Source organism: Canis lupus, chromosome 21, assembly GCF_011100685.1.
Source record: "Canis lupus familiaris isolate Mischka breed German Shepherd chromosome 21, alternate assembly UU_Cfam_GSD_1.0, whole genome shotgun sequence".
Taxonomy (NCBI): domain Eukaryota; kingdom Metazoa; phylum Chordata; class Mammalia; order Carnivora; family Canidae; genus Canis; species Canis lupus.
The window spans coordinates 43,379,510-43,395,553 of record NC_049242.1 but is presented as its reverse complement, the minus strand read 5'-3'; the positions used below and the strand labels follow the sequence as shown (position 1 = coordinate 43,395,553).

General features: G+C 43.7%; 1 protein-coding gene and 1 pseudogene across 2 annotated transcripts in view; one reads left to right on the top strand and one right to left on the bottom strand.

Moving 5' to 3' along the window:
* Window positions 1-16,044, bottom strand: part of NELL1 (neural EGFL like 1) — an 822,581-nt gene that overhangs the window by 758,526 nt on the left and 48,011 nt on the right. The gene's annotated exons all lie outside the window — the stretch shown is intronic.
* Window positions 10,543-11,411, top strand: LOC100686726 (annotated as a pseudogene).

Below are 16,044 nucleotides of genomic sequence, written 5' to 3'. Positions count from 1 at the left end.
TAAATTTTAAAAAATTAAAAAAATTAAAAAACCAAAGCAGGAGTTCGGGACCTTGCTCTTCAAGCCTTGCCCTGTCCTCAACATGCATGCTGCACGAAGCACACGCCAGTGGACTGGACAGGTTCCTGATTATGGGGGGATCTGCTGTTCCAATCTTTTAAGATTGTATTTATTTATTTGACAGAGGGAGAGAGAGAGAGAGAGAGAGACAGAGAGAGAGAGAACCCACACAGGTGGGGTGGGGGTGTGTAGAGGGAGAATCTGAAGCAAATTCTATGTGGAGCCCGGAGCCCGACATGGGGCTCGAACCCACAAACCCCCAGATCATGACCTCAGCCCACATCAAGAGTCAGATACTTAACGGACTGAGCCACGCGGGTACCCTGGTGAGATCTGCTGTTTAAATGAAATATCAGAAAGGATGTCGTGGCTAGCTTATACACAAATCACACACAACTAAAAGTGAATTGCGGGCAGCCCCGGTGGCTCAGCAGTTTAGCGCCGCCTTCAGCTCAGGGCGTGATCCTGGAGACCCGGGATCGAGTCCCCCATCGGGCTCCCTGCATGGAGCCTGCTTCTCCCTCTGCCTGTGTCTCTGCCTCTCTCTGTGTGTCTCTCATGAATAAATAAATAAAATCTTTAAATAAATAAATAAAAGTGAATTGCTGGAGAAAGCCCTGCCAAGCCTTGAATACCAACGCTGCTGTGTCTCTCTTTCCCAACGATGCCTGCAGCTCACAAGTGCTTGGTAGATGGCACCTTCTCCTGTAAGGTGTCCCACTCCCCTCCCCAGAAAGTCTGGAAAAATAGTCTGAGGTGGACCCAGCTTCAGGATTTATTTATTTAAGTCTTGCAACTGACTGCGACAAGTAGCCGTGGCTGAGAACGGGGTCCTGCTTGATATCCTGGCTCCAGGTCAAAACTGGCAAAGTGACCAGCCTCAAGCCGGATGGAACGTCACTGTGTTGGTTTAGCCCCCGCACTACGCATCACTCTCCCAACCAGCAGGGCATATTTCACCAAGTCCAAGGTGCCACAGTTTAGAAGGTTCACCACTGTCTTACACCCCCTAGAAAGAAAAACAGAAAGCTATCAGTTGTAATTCTAAGACACTATTGATTTAAGACCACTTATGACATAATTATGAGATTTCAGTGTGTGTTAAGAAAACAGTATAAAAGTTGGGAGAGTTCACATATAAAAATCCAGATCTCCAGTAAAAATTTAGATGACCTGGCAACATAGGGCTCCCATCCCCACAGGCAACAATGCAGTGAATGCTGACGCTGAGGATCAATGCACAGCCGCGCACCAAGTCACCAGGTGGCTGCATTCCCCTACTCAGGGGTTAGCTGGCTGACCCTCCAAGCTTGTGGGATTGGGGCCCCTCCCCAGCACGTCTCCAGCTTGGGCTAATTCCCCAAACTCTACATATACCCAGCCCCCACACGAAGGCCCTCCATCCCCAGCCCTCCCAGGCCCTTCCTGGCTCCCTCAGGTGCTTCTCAGCTGATGCTGGGGCCCTGATGACAAGAATCACCTAGCCCTGGATCCTCTCAGCCCTCGGCGTGGCCAGATTTTGGCAAAACAGAACAAGACAGCCCCTCTCTTTTTCTCCGCTGCAATGTACAAATACAGCCATTGTCCTTGTGCACCAGGATATGGAAAAGATTGGAAAACACTGCCCTGTGTTGTAGAAGAATTTGAGATCAAAAGCCTCGGAATGAGCCATCAGTCCTGTCAATGAGATACTAAGTCATTTTAACCCCTCTGAAATTCTTTTTCTCTCCCATTAAATGGTGACCTAGTCTTACTTCTATCACAGAAGCTACATGACAAATACATGCAATCATCTACGTGATGTTTGTCGCTGTCACTTTCTTCCCTGAGTGCCAGGGGGTCAGTCACCACCAGGTGAGCAGCACACATGCAGAGGCCACACTGGGGTGGCTTCCTCTCACCAGCTTTCTCAAGCAGCTGACAGTCTAGCAGTGTGAACAGGTGGACAGAACGCAGCGTGATGAAAATAAATCCCGAGTGAATAAATATCTTGCACTGAATCCATAAATAATTTGGACTAGGAATGGGAGGCCACGAACATAAGGATGTGGGTGGGTTCATCGGTGGGTTCATAGGTGTCTCTGGAACATAAGGATGGTGTGGGTTCATAGGTGTCTCTGGATAAATCAGGGAGCGAGTGAGTGAGGACAACTAAGCCCTGTGTCAGCAGAGGAAGCCTCAGGAACAACAGTTGGCCTTTTTTTTTTTTTTTTTTTTTTTTTTGAGAGAGGTTGAAACTTCTTTAAAAAGTGTTTCATCTCACTTTTTCAAATTCATGACGTAAACCAACAACTTCTTAAACTCTTTGTTGCTGTCCCACAACATTGACAGGGTATAGGTATACTTGTAAATGGGCGTTTCTGGCTTCTGTTACCCCCAAATCTCCTCCTATCAGGGGTACCAAACAATCCAGACCCCATATTCTATTTTTTTAAGAAATGATAAAAATGAAAGAAGCAACTGTACAATATTTTGATCAACCACAGAGTAATAATATGAGCATGATACATGCAAAGATGCCTGTCAGCGTTTCTCTTTATGTGTAACTACTGACGTAGCCCCCTTTCCTCAATTATGCTCTTGTTCACTCTATGCATAGTCTGTCAAGGGGGGGGCGGGTGTCATTGAGCCCGGGAGCCCCAACCTACATAAATACGTGCCACACACCCAGTCGTTCTGTGCAACTTTTCCAAGTGAATTATTGGAGAGATTTAAGAATTCTTCAAAAGTGTCACAATAATAACTATTTTATCTTTTTTTATGCCATAATTATGATTTGGAGCTTTGCTTTTCTTATTTCATCCAGGCACACCACAACTCATGAATAAAATATGACAAGTGTGATAGCAGCCATTGGAGAGGGTTCATCCGTAACAGCAGACGTGCTCAGGGTACAAAGAGCTCGCGTCTCTCCGACAGCCTTTGTTTCTGGGACGGGCTTTCATCTCAAAGAAGGACCACATGCGTCCTCCCCAACAACCCCCCCCCCAGTCCCCCTTCTGCCACCTCCCAGTTCCTGCCTTCAGCACACCTGAAACCGTGTTTACTTTGTCTTTTAAAATGAGGACATTTCCAAACAATTAGGGAACAAATCAAAAAACCAAAGGGCGCTCTGCTCCCCAGGAAACTGGCTTGAAACAACCCATCAAACAACTGACTCAAAGAGACACAATCAGAACCACAAGCCAGCGCCCCGAGTGTGTGACTTGACGTCTTGAAAATCACTCACGTCACTGCACCCACCTGGCAAGACATTTAAAGCACCCACAAAGTTCTCCTTTGAGAACTTTCCTCTCCCCAGCAGAGACTGCCAGGTCCCTCCCAAGTTCAGGCTCTGGCATGACTTTCAAAGAAATAAATGTGAAAAGGGAAGGAAAGGAACATGTGGCTCTGCAAAACCATCAGCATTTATCATGCGGCCCCAGGGATGTCAGACTTCAAGTTTCAAGGTTTCATTTTTGAAAGCAAATCTCTGAGCATCTTGTTCTATCACACATAGAAAACCAGCCGGCTTCCACGTTCCCTTCCAAACACAATTTTTTTTTGTTGTTGTTTCCCAAAGTTTATTTCAAAATATGCAAGTGCCAAAAGACATTTTAAAGTCGCTGCTCGCCTAGAACCGGAGGGATGGAGATTGAGACCTCCACAGAGGGGCAATTTGCCAAACTTCCAAAGTTGTGGGTTTGTCTGTGGAGCTTGACCACAAAAACAAAAATTAGAAAAAAAAAAAAAAAAAAAAAAAAAGCCAAGATTAAGCTAAGGCTGCAAAATGTTTCTAACACTCCTCCAGAAGATGAACCCGGGTACCATCAGGCAAACCAGAATGCAAAAGCTTCAGCATATGTTGTTTTCTTGTGTGTACTGGGCAAAATGCATAGTGAGAACTAATTTGGGGGAATTATGGGTCTACATTGTCTTTTAACTGCATCCAGGTGCTCCAGACACCAGGCAACCTTGAATGGTGCCCCCTTGTACCCACGAGAACCAGCCAAAGCCTGGGTGACTGGCTCCTCGGGGGAGACCAGGATCTCTAAGGGGGTGACTGTCATCACACCGTCTTATCTGCAAGGACCTGCACCTCGCCACCTACTGACACTTCGTGACCTCAGGCAACCCAAAGGTGGGGAAGTGAGGATGAAAACTAAAATTCGTCTTCCACCACCCACTCCGCGCCCTACGCCTCCACTGATATGCCAGACATGCTTGCAGTCTGTACAGCAAGACAAGTCTGAATATTTGGCAGATAAACACGGTGGCAGCTTGAACACTCATGAAAAAGCGAATTTTTTATTTTCACAAGATAATGCACAATCACAGTGTTTGGAGCTCTGAGAAGCGGACCACTTGGAGAGGCTGGACCGAGCCTCCCTTCCTTCAGACCTGGTATCAGAAAGAGGCCAGATGGCAGCAGCATTTAAATCTTTAACAGACACTGTCAAATGGGATTAGACCTCAAACTTTAGGTTTAGTGGTAAAAGGGAAGAAAAATAAAGAGATTCCCAAACAAGCTGCGTGCATAGCAGTATTAATGACAAATCTTGACTTGCAACTCAAAAGATCTCAAAGGGCAAGTCCCAAGGCCTTGAGTGATAGAGCCAGCAGATAATTTCTAATGTTCTGTGTCTCCTCCACAGGCCGGGCACTACCTTCCACCCTCCACTCACCTTCTTCTCCCACCCAGGCCTATAGGGCAAAGTACAACGTTCTTCAGATTGACTTTTCCAGATAAAGTCTAGAGACTCATGGTGTGGGACATGAGACTGATCTGCATTTGAGCCCACTCCAGTGTGCACCCAAATGTTTCTGGGGCTCCCCATTCACAACGTTAGCAGTAGCTCACCCGCAGCATTGTAGACCCAGCCTGAGCAGCACAGAACTGGCCACACGCATCAATTCAACCAAAAGGATGAGTCAAACACACTTGAGACTACAACTACGTGCACTCCACCCAAAACCTTCCACTGATGGCTGGCATTTCTCAATTTGAGTGTTAAGCCTCCGTTTTCATTTGTGTAGAGGGCATGGTGGTTGCTGAGAAGAGACCCAGATGCTATGAGCAAGCTCTCTCCTCACCCCACACCATACAGCCACGCTATGTTCTGAGACTTCTGCTTGGCCACTGAGGAAGAAAAGAAAGAAGAGATTCTTTTTCCTGTAATGGCAGCCTGAAGGTAGAGAATGAGGGCTGCTCCCTCCTCGCCAGGCCTTTGGGAAGGGTTCGAGCTTCTAGGTCTAGAGGGATAAGCTCTCACAAGAGATAGGGTATTTTCTTGTGAGATTTTGTGGATTCTGGGCAAAGCAAGGATAACTGGGACCCATGAAACAAAGTGTGGAGTAGGTGGGAAAAGAGTCCTTCTCCTACTTCCAATGCGGACTTCTTCCATGAGGACTGTGGATGCTCTGAATATCTGAGACTCCAGGTCAGCCTAAGGGGAAGCACTGAGCCAAAGTGCCAAACTTCAAGGAAGCAATTCCTGAAAACGCCCTCAAATTTTGAATGTGGGGCGTATAAAGGGAGGCAGATTAATATGAGAGCTGAGTTTAAAAGCAATGAGAGATACACTTAGGTAAGAGCAAGGGGAGAAGGGAAGAAGAGAGAGTTTTTCAGGCAGGTCCACGTTTGAAACCTAGCTGCGCTACTTACCAGCTGCATGACTTTTCTTAGCCTCAAGTTCCTCATCCATAAAACAGGATAAAACTCCCAAGCTCACAGATTGGCATGACATATGGAAGGTTCCACAAAGATCAGTTCCTTCTCTTATCTCCCTTTCGTGACTTCTCTTTCATTGTCCCAACCTACAGAATTCCCACTGATTTTAAGATATTTGTTATCTAGACAATAAAAGAACAGAATGTTACATTCATAGATTCTCACCAGGAGGAGGGACCCTAAAACAGTGGTCCTCAACTGGGGTGATTTTGCCCCCAGGGGACATATAATAATGCTTGGAGATATTCTTAATTGTTACAACTGGGAGGTGCTACTGACATCTACTCAGCAGAGGCCAAGGATGCTGCTAGACATCCTAGAGTGTCTAGGGACAGGACAGTCCCTTACAACACAGAATTATCCAGTCCCAAATACCAGCAGTGCCTAAATGGAGAAACACTGCCCAAGAGGACCTCGGGCCCAACCTCCCACTAATCCAGAAACATTCTCTAAGAGAGATTATAGAGCCAGCTTCTGTTTGAACACCCTCAGGGATAACCCACCCATTTACTGGTGAGCCCTAACTCAAAATGTCCCTTATTTTAAATCAAAATAAAGAACTTTCAGCTAGTTGGTCCTATGTTGATCTCTTCTTCTCAACAGGATAAATCTAAAACCTCCTGCGTTCCTCAAGTAATTTGTGTGCTTTAGGTTCTGAAGCGTGCAAAGCCCTGAAGGAGAACCAAACGTGAACAGAGCCCCCGTGCTCAGGAAGCCTGTACACCTTCACCCAGAAGACAGACAGAAGAACAAAGTACAAAAGAAGCCACAATAAAATGTGGATTAAGTAAAGTAAAATTGTAAGGAATATGCTGAATCTCCCAGGAGAAAGAACCCATTGAATTGAAGCTGAGGTCATCCACGATTGGTCGAGAAAAGATGTGGTACATACGGAAGAAGATAAAGAGGCTGAAATGGAGACGGGGCATCTCTAGCTGACAAAACACCAAGAGCAAAGACTTGAAATATGAGAAAGTGCACACACACACAGAGGTCAGCAGTAGGACGGACAACGCTTAGAATCAGGAAAGTAAGGATGTAAGAGATGAGAACAGAAAATGGGTTGGAACCAGATTCATGGGAGATCTCAAATGTCATGCTAAGAAGTTGATTCTCCAAGCCACACTCTGAATAGGGCAGTGCCATAACGGGTCCTAGAGAGGACTATGTTGGCCACACTTTGGCATATGGACCCAAAAAGAGGGAGATGGGCAATTGCTCTGGGTTTTAGGAAAGAAAGAGATAGGCATATGTCATAGGCTGAATTGTGTCCCTCCAAAATTCAGATGTTGAAGCTCTAACCCCCAACATGATGGTAACTGGAGATGGAACCATTGGGAGATCATTAGGTTTAGAAAAGGTCACAAAGGTGAGACTGGTCATGATGGGATTAGTGACTTTACAGAAGAGACTAGAGAGCTTGTGCTCTTGCAGTTTCAATCTCAATCTCAACCTCTGTCCCCCAACATTGCCCCCCGATATGAGAATATAGCAAGACACTAGCCATCTGCAAGCCAAGAAGAGGATCCTCACCAGAACATAACCCTGTTGTCACCTTGAACTTGGGACTTCCCAGCATCCAAAACTATGGGAAATAAAGTTCTATTGTTTAACACTCCCAGTTTATGGTATTTTGTTACAGTAGCCCAAACTAATATACCATGTTAAGAAGCAGGAGGAGCATACCAAAATTTCAAGAAAGGGAAGACATGGCTCTCACACCAGGTTCTGGAGGCAAGACACATGACCACATGTTCAGGGGGGATAGTTAGCTTGAGAAAGAAACAGGATCACATGGCCTGAAGGGCCAAGCCTAAAGGAAGAGAAGACAGGTGATTGTAGGGTAAAATTCTTCAGGAGAAAGAGCTTAAGAAATTCATTTTAGATAAACTCAAATAGTGAGGTATAGGTGGTATAAAAGGAGGATGGGGGTAGGCCAAGGGGAAAATAGGGAATGGTTTGGAGCAGCTGCTGGGGAGTGTAGGGGCAGAAACCAAGTGGGATATACAAGCCCTGAGGGTAAATAGAGCTCAGCTGAGACTAGATTGAAACCCTGTATAAGCAGCTGAGTCTCACCATCCCTGCTGAGAATGGATGGTGGGATTTATCCAAGGCTGGATCACAGCAAGGCAGCTAGAAGAGGCCCCTCTGTGCCCAGCGATGGGGCTAGGAGATAAAACTGGGTGGATTCCATGTGGGGTGATGAAAAATTTTGGAAACAGTGGTAATGACTGCACAACATTGTAAATGTAATTTAATGCCACTGGACTGTATACTTAAAAAAGGGCTAAAATGACAAAATTCATGTTATATATATTTTTTCGCTACAAAAAAATAGCATGTAAAAAAGTGGATGGAAAGGAAAAATGGAGCGTCCTTTGAGTCCTTTGTCATCCAGTCTAAAGAAATATCCTCCAAAATTCTAATGGCCTGGCTTTTACACACCTCACCCTGGCATGTCCCACTGCTCTGGAATTAATCCAGTTTGTGAATTTTCCCCATACAGTGGAGAGCCCAGAACTGAACACAGTTCGACGTGTGGTCCGGGCAGACTAGAGTCCAGAGCAATGGTTTCTCACCGGAGATATTTCTGGCCTGTCTGGAAGGGTACTGGGCAACATCTGAAGATATTTTTGGTTGTCACACTCAGGGGGAGGTGCTACTGGCATCAAGCGGGTGTAGGCCGGGGATGCTGCTAATGACAAAACACAAGGAGCAACCCCCACCGGAAAGAGAGTAATTTCTGGTTCAAAATAATCTTGCACAAAATAATAATAATAATAATAATAATAATAATAATAATAATAATAATAATCTTGCACAACCATTATCTCCCACGATCTGGACATCATGTTCCACTGAGGTAGCCTAAGACTGATGGCATAAATTCTTCTGGCTCATACTGAACTCAAGACGGTGGGAAAACCCCAGGCCTTTCTCACATGAACTGCTCTCAAAAGAGGCTTGTTCTGTGGCTGAGGCTCTGCGCCACTGGGAAGCACTTTACATTAATCCCTATGAAATCCCATCCTGTCCGATCACTCCTGGCTCCAACCTGTGGAGTTACTGAGAGCCCCATTTCTGACATCCAGTGAAGGAGTGATTTCTCCCAGCACCTCATCACCTCCAGCAGCAGCTCCTCGTGAGGGGTCTTCAAGTGGGTTCTGAGCTGTTTGGGGTCAGGGGAAAAGTGGGTTCCCTTTTTGTTGGTGTGCAGCATCCTGAACATTCAGCTGCGTTCCTGCCTGCTTTGCTTAAAATGATCAGGGCCTTCTCGTGCGCACCTCAGGTAGGGGCTGACCCCATCATCCTTCCTTCCTCCTCCACCACTGCCAGACCCGCAGCTTCTTCCCTGGCCTGTGGGGAAAAGAAGGCAGCAGGAATGGCTGAGGCACGTCAGGCCAGAGATATGCATGTACACAGCTTAGGAGTGGGGCCGAGGGCTGTTTCCCAATCTCCCTTGGTGCAACACAAAATATCTGAATTGGGTGAGACAGCAAAAGGGGGTGGTTCTTCTATTTTTGTCGGTAGAGCTATGATTCTGAACTTCCCACAAAAACAGTGAAGTCCACATTAAAGCTCCATGTATGATGCACTGTCGAATGTAACTCTCCTAAATGACAAATCTATAGAGAAAATTACAGAAATTAGGTCCATTGTAATTTTGAAAACTGAATTTTTGTGTTGCAATTGTTTGTGCTGTACACGTATACACCATTTTCCTTTAAGATCAGTATAAAGCACTCAATCGTCCTTTCTTGAGAAGGGCTGTTTCTTGGAGTCTCTTTATTGAGATCATGGCCTTTCTTTTTTGATGGAACCAATGTCTTTTCTTAGTAAAATAGTGACAAAATGAAGAGATGAAAGTTAATATTATTCACATCCCTACATGGCAAAAATAAAAAGTTGAAGACCCTGCATCACCTCCTAAATTGTTTCTGCAACTTTACCAAATTTGTGAAACCCAAAATTCCAGGAGCCATCAGCCTAAAGGTTTGATAAGTAATCCATGATGCCTTCGTCGAAGTCACTGATGAAAAATACCAGTGGCTGAGCGGTGAGCGTCTGCCTTGGGCTCAGGGCGTGATCCTGCGTCCCGGGATAGAGTCCCCGTCGGGCTCCTCGCAGGGAGCCTGCTTCTCCCTCTGCCTGTGTGTGTGTGTGTGTGTGTGTGTCTGTGTCTCTCATGAATAAATAAATAAAATCTTTAAAAAAAATAATAAAAATTTAAAAAAAGAAAAATGCCAGCCCAGAAAGAATTACATACAAAATCAGACAGCATGGCCCTGGGGACCACCCTTTAGGTCAACATTGATTCATGAATCAACATTTTTAGGGCATGTTTGTTCAAGCAACTATAAATCCACCAAACTCCAGTCACCGTGGTGCACAGGCGCGGGGGTTTCTCCTTGTCAGTTGGTGCTGCATGCAAGCTAGTGGCTCTGTGGCTAGTGGCTCTGTGACTAGTGGCTCTGTGGCTGGTGGCTCTGTGGCTCTGTGGCTAGTGGCTCTGTGGCTAGTGGCTCTGTGGCTGGTGGCTCTGTGGCTCTGTGGCTAGTGGCTCTGTGGCTCTGTGGCTCTGTGGCTCTATGGCTGTGGCTAGTGGCTCTGTGGCTCTATGGATAGTGGCTCTGTGGCTCTGTGGCTCTATGGCTGTGGCTAGTGGCTCTGTGGCTCTATGGATAGTGGCTCTGTGGCTCTGTGGCTAGTGGCTCTGTGGCTCTATGGCTCTGTGGCTAGTGGCTCTGTGGCGGCGGCCAGGCATCGGCACCATGAGCAGCTTCAGCAGCAAGGAGCATGCTGCACCCTTCACGCTCGAGTACCGAGTCTTCCTCAAAAATGAAAAAGAACAATATATATCTCCATTTCATGATGTTCTGATTTATGCAGATAAGCACATTTTCCACATGGTAGTTGAAGCACCACACTGGTCTAATGCAAAAAAGGAGATTAGCTACAAAGGACCCTCTAAACCCAATTAAACAAGATGTGAAAAAGGAAAACTCCGTTATGTTGCAAATTTGTTCCCTTATACAGGATATATCTGCAACTATGGTGCCATCCCCCAGACTTGGGAAGACCCAGGACACAATGACAAACGTACTGGCTGTTGTGGTGACAATGACCCCATCGATGTGTGTGAAATTGGAAGTAAGGTATGTGCAAGAGGTGAAATACTTAGGGTGAAAGTTCTGGGCATACTGGCTATGACTGATGAAGGGGAAACCGGCTGGAAAATCATTGCCATTAACGTGGATGATCCTGATGCAGCCAATTACAATGATATTTATGATGTCAAGTGGCTGAAACCTGGCTACCTGGAAGCTACTGTGGACTGGTTTAGAAGGTACAAGATTCCTGGTGGAAAACCAGAGAGTCAGTTTGCTCTCAACGCAGAATTTAAAGATAAGGACTTTGCAACTGATATTATTAAAAGCACTCATAATCGTTGGAGAGCATCAGTGATGAAGAAAATCGTGGAAAGGGAATCAGTTGCATGAATACTATGGTGTCAGAGAGGCCCTTCAAGTGTGATTCTGATGCTGCCGAAGCTATTGTGGATGCTTTACCACCACCGTGCCAATCTGCCTGCACGGTACCAACAGATGTGGAGAAGTGGTTCCATCACCAGAAAAGCTAAGGAATATTCTGTGGAATACAAGCTGATATTGCTGCATCCTATTCATCTGGAGTATTAGATGCAAAAGTAGTAGCTTTTCAAACCTTTAAATTCATAGAACTAATCTAACAAAATTCTTCTGTGACCAATATATTCAGAATGGTGTATATCTAAAAGCATTCTTCATATCTCGACTAAGATAACTGTTCGTACATTCTTCAATATCAAAGCAGGTGTAATTTGGAAGTCATTTGTGAATAGATGTGCAAGATGAGTGAATATTGGATGTATATTTTTACCATGTGTTAAAAAATAAAATTATTCTGTGGAAACTTCAAAAAAAAATCCACCTATTTTATCCACAAGCTCACATTTAATGATCTTGCCCAAAGACTATCTCGAGAGACTATGCTAAAGGCCCCACCAAAATCAAAGTACACTTGTCTGCAATATAACAATGAATAAAACTGGTCAAGAAGCCAGAGGTAACTGGATTTTTTTTTCTGCTCATCATGCACTTCCTTTTTTAGTAACTACACCATGGTTTTCTTTTGGAGAAGCCCCACTCACCAACCCTCTATCTATATGGTTCAGGTGTTGACTATACTCACAATGGCATGAGTAGACGTGTGACCTAGGCCTGTGCAATCAGCATCATGCATCCTCCTGAACACACCATTTGGCTCAGGGATGGGTATATAACCCATGACAGTCCAATGAGACATAGTTCCAAAATTTCTGTTTTACTTATTGACAAAAAAAAAAAAAAGAGGCACCTTCCCACTGAAGCTCTGAGAAGACTATGATATAAGCCCGGGGTCCTAGGGACCACCCTGCTCCCCAGAGGAGCAGCCTACTTAAATACACCGAGCCCAAAACAGAGCAGAGCTAAGAGATGGGGAGAAAGTGAGATGAAGTCATTATGACATCAATAGAGCTCTTTAATCCAGGAAGACACAAGCCACCGCTGTCCCTAACTTTGGTTACATAAGCCAATTAAATTTCTCTTTTTTTACTAAAGCCCTGAGTTGGCTATTGATCTATTACAAGTACAAAAGTTTGGCTGGTACATAAGATTCTTTTAAAACTGTGATTTTGGCAGGTCCTATCATTTCATTTATCACACAGACATTTATGTGCACCCTCAGAGTTCCAGGCACTGTGCTAAACTCAGAGATAACACAGAGAATAAACTTGGCTCTGGCCTCTAAAGAGGTAGTCTAGTAAAGGAGACCAACAGCCAAGGACACAATTACAAAAAAATATGTGGCCAGGGCTAGAGTTAAAGTATAATTAATAGGGGAGCACAGAGACCAAACTGAACTGATTTCTGCCTTTCAGGGTCCAAGAAGCCAACAGAGGAAGGTGACATTTGAATGGATTTTTGAATCAGCTCCAGGGGAGTCAACGATTTTTCTTCTTATGTTCCCATCTATTTAATTAAAAAAGAAACCAAGAATTTTGCCAAGAAGAGATATTAAGTTCACTAAACTATGCTCTCTAGAATCCACAACTTCTCCATTAAAATAATAATAATAATAGATATTTATCCAGCCCTTCAGCACCTCCTTCATTCACCGTGGGTTCCCTACGATCACAAGACAGAGGCTGGGTGATCAAAACTAAATCCGTCATACTTCTCTGACTGAGACGCATCTGAGCCTCAGGGCTAGAACCTGTTTAAAGCACTTTGAGGCTCTCTTTCCATTTCATAATTAAACTGGGAAATAATTTTCCCTTATTCCTGTTTGCTCCACACTGTCCTATATTAAGATCACTGACTGAAATGGGAGAAAGGTCTCTGTGTCCCCTGTTCATTTTACACTTTCCATTCCAAGCATCGTGCCATGCCCACCTTCTCCTGTTACTTCTCCCAGACACGGTTAACAGTAAGATCTTAAAGCCATGGTAATTTCTGGGGAATGGGACATAACTCCGAAATCTTCTGTTTAAAGGGCAATAACTTAGGTAAAGAATAACACTGTGGTCTTGCCAGTTATACCTTTATTTCATAGGGAAAACTCTCAAAGAAGCATCAGTTTCTCTTTACTGTTTGTATAAGACATGTTTATAAATTTTTGACTTCCCACAGTCCTGCTGCGGAAATAGCTACTCCCAAAGCTGACGACAGTGGAACTGGCACCCAATCATCTCAATAAATACAGAAAAAGCACTTGGCAAAAATGCAACAACCATTCGTGATGATAGGGAGAAAAAAGCTCTTAGCAAGTAGATCTTAAAAGTTCTCATCACCAGAAAAGAAAAAATTTTTGTAACTATCTATGGTGACAGTTGTTAACTGGACTTGAGGTGATCATATATACAAATATTGAATCAGGTGCATCTGAAACTAATATATTACATATCATTATACTTCAATTAAAAAAAAAAAAAGACTCCTAGAGGGCAGCCCTGGTGGCTCAGCGGTGTAGCACCACCTTCAGCCTAGGGTGTGATCCTGGGGTCCTGGGATCAAGTCCCACGTCAGGCTCCCTGCATGGAGCCTGCTTCTCCCTCTGCCTGTGTCTCTGCCTCTCTCTCTCTCTGTGTGTGCCTCTAATGAATGAATGAATCAATCAATCAATCAATAAAATAAATAACAAAAAAACTCCTAGCAAATGAGGATAGATGACAACCTCCTCATTCTAATACAGGGCATCTAAAAATAAATAAGTAAATAAAAAACCTCCAGGTAACATCATATTTAATGGTAAAATGTTGCTTTCTTTCTAAGATTGGGCCAAAAATGTTCAGCATCCCTTCTTTTCAGCATTGTATTAGAACTTTTAATCAGTGCAATAAAACAGGAAAGGAAACCAAAGACAAAACACTGAAAACATGGGTGGCTCAGCAGTTGAGCACCTGCCTTTGGCCCAGGGTGTGATCCTGGGGTCCTGGGATCAAGTTCCATGTTGGGCTCCCCATGGGAAGCCTGCTTTTCCCTCTGCCTATGTCTCTGCCTCTCATGAATAAACTTAAAAAATATTTTTTAAAAACTGAAAAGAAGCTGAATTGCCCTTATCAATGATGACATCATTGTAAACAAAAACTAAACCTAATAGAATATGTGAAAGAAAATAACAGAATAGGGATCCCTGGGTGGCGCAGCGGTTTGGCGCCTGCCTTTGGCCCAGGGCACGATCCTGGAGACCCGGGATCGAATCCCACATCGGGCTCCCGGTGCATGGAGCCTGCTTCTCCCTCTGCCTGTGTCTCTGCCTCTCTCTCTCTCTGTAACTATCATAAATAAATAAAAATTAAAAAAAAAATAACAGAATAAGTAGATTTACCAAGGTCTCCTGATACACAATCAATATGTAAAAGTTAATTGCAACTCTACAAAACAGCAACAAATAAACATAAAAGTTACACAATGTTACATTAAAGGTAGAAAAAAATTCTACCATCAAAGAATAAATCCAATGAAAGATGTGTAACACCCTTACACCAAAAACTATAAAATAATGATGAAAGAGATTTTAAAAACCTAAACTGATACAGAGATATATAATGTTCATTGACTGATTCATGGAAAACTCAGTATTTTTAAGATATGCATTATCCCAAATTGATACATAGATTTAATACAATCCACATCAAAACCCCAGTAGACTTTTTTGAAGAAATTAAAAAGCTGATGCTGAAATGTAAATTAAAATGAAAATGTTTGTAACACAGCTTGAAATCCAGCATTGTAATGCCCCCGGCACTGTTTTTCTTTTTCAACATTCCTCTGGCTATTCAGGGTCTTTTCTGATTCTGTAGAAATCTTAAGATTTGTTCCAACTCTGTGAAGAAAGTCCATGGTATTTTGATAGGGACTGCATTATTCTTCCAATCCATGAGCATGGAATGTTTTTCCATGTCTTTATGTCTTCCTCACTTTCTTTCACAAGTGTTCTGTAGTTTTTAGGGTATAGATCCTTTACCTCTTTGGTTAGGTTTATTCCTAGGTATCTTATGCTTTTGGGTGCAATTGTCAATGGGATTAACTCCTTAATTTCTCTTTCTTCAGTCTTGTTGTTAGTGTATAGAAATGCCACTGACTTCTGGACATTGATTTTGTCTCCTGCCACATTGCTGAATTGCTCTATGAGTGATCATCAAGACAGTGTGGTACTGGCACAAAAACAGACACATACATCAATGGAACGAATAGAGAATGCAAAAATGGGTCCTCAACTCTATGGTCAACTAATATTCGACAAAGCAGAAAGAATATCCACTGGAAAAAGGACAGTCTCTTCAATAAATGGTGCTGGGAAAATTGGACAGCCACGTGCAGAAGAATGAAACTGGACCACTCTCTTACACCATATGCAAAGATAAACTCAAAATGGATGAGAGATCTAAATGTGAGACAAGAATCCATCAAAATCCTAGAGGAGAACACAGGCAACACCCTTTTTGAACTTGGCCACAGCAACTCCTTGCAAGACACATCCATGAAGGCAAGAGAAACAAAAGCAAAAATGAACTACAGGGACTTCATCAAGATAAAAAGCTTCTGCACAGCAAAAGAAACAGTCAACAAAACTAAAAGACAACCTACAGATGGGAGAAGATATGTGCAAATGACACATTAGGTAAAGGCTAGTATCCAAGATCTATAAAGAACTTATCAAACTCAACACCCAAGAAACAAAAAAATCCC